Source organism: Triticum aestivum, unplaced genomic scaffold (genome assembly GCF_018294505.1).
Source record: "Triticum aestivum cultivar Chinese Spring unplaced genomic scaffold, IWGSC CS RefSeq v2.1 scaffold167755, whole genome shotgun sequence".
NCBI classification, from domain to species: Eukaryota; Viridiplantae; Streptophyta; class Magnoliopsida; order Poales; family Poaceae; genus Triticum; species Triticum aestivum.
This window is the reverse complement of record NW_025291430.1, coordinates 1-1,055: the sequence shown is the minus strand read 5'-3', so window position 1 is coordinate 1,055 and position 1,055 is coordinate 1. Positions and strand designations below refer to the sequence as shown.

Here is a 1,055-nt window from a genome sequence, read left to right as displayed (position 1 = left end):
TTTTGCACGAGTGCGGTAAGTCATAGCTGGGTGCTCACGATTCACGGGTCCAGCGTCGGCGTTGTGGCGCGGCAAGCGTGCACTGGTGCGGTTGAGAGGGAGGGGTGGAAACCGCGTTAAACTCGTCTCCGTAGTTGAGAGGGAGCGGCCAAAGCAATGTGCAATCGTCTTTGTAGTGGAGCTGGGAGGGGCAAGGATAAGGGACGAAGACCGGGGTAACATGTCGGATGCGATCATACCAGCACTAAAGCACCGGATCCCATCAGAACTCCGAAGTTAAGCGTGCTTGGGCGAGAGTAGTACTAGGATGGGTGACCTCCTGGGAAGTCCTCGTGTTGCATTCCCTTTTTAATTTTTTTTGTGCCGCTTGCAAAACAAAACGCACGTGTAAGTAATATATTTACCGTGTTTTATTATTTTGCACGAGTGCGGTAAGTCATAGCTGGGTGCTCACGATTCACGGGTCCAGCGTCGGCGTTGTGGCGCGGCAAGCGTGGACTGGTGCGGTTGAGAGGGAGGGGTAGAAACCGCGTTAAACTCGTCTCCGTAGTTGAGAGGGAGCGGCCAAAGCAATGTGCAATCGTCTTTGTAGTGGAGCTGGGAGGGGCAAGGATAAGGGACGAAGACCGGGGTAACATGTCGGATGCGATCATACCAGCACTAAAGCACCGGATCCCATCAGAACTCCGAAGTTAAGCGTGCTTGGGCGAGAGTGGTACTAGGATGGGTGACCTCCTGGGAAGTCCTCGTGTTGCATTCCCTTTTTAATTTTTTTCGCGCCGCTTGCAAAACAAAACGCACGTGTAAGTAATATATTTACCGTGTTTTATTATTTTGCACGAGTGCGGTAAGTCATAGCTGGGTGCTCACGATTCACGGGTCCAGCGTCGGCGTTGTGGCGCGGCAAGCGTGCACTGGTGCGGTTGAGAGGGAGGGGTGGAAACCGCGTTAAACTCGTCTCCGTAGTTGAGAGGGAGCGGCCAAAGCAATGTGCAATCGTCTTTGTAGTGGAGCTGGGAGGGGCAAGGATAAGGGACGAAGACCGGGGTAACATG

The 1,055-nt window shown here is 53.5% G+C and overlaps 2 non-coding genes across 2 annotated transcripts; both read left to right on the top strand.

Annotated features, from left to right (window-relative positions):
- Window positions 1–225: 225 nt before the first annotated feature.
- LOC123178879 (5S ribosomal RNA) lies at window positions 226–344 on the top strand. Its single transcript, XR_006489928.1, has one exon. It is a non-coding gene; the product is annotated as a 5S ribosomal RNA (ribosomal RNA).
- Window positions 345–641: 297 nt separating this feature from the next.
- LOC123178880 (5S ribosomal RNA) lies at window positions 642–760 on the top strand. Its single transcript, XR_006489929.1, has one exon. It is a non-coding gene; the product is annotated as a 5S ribosomal RNA (ribosomal RNA).
- Window positions 761–1,055: the final 295 nt, after the last annotated feature.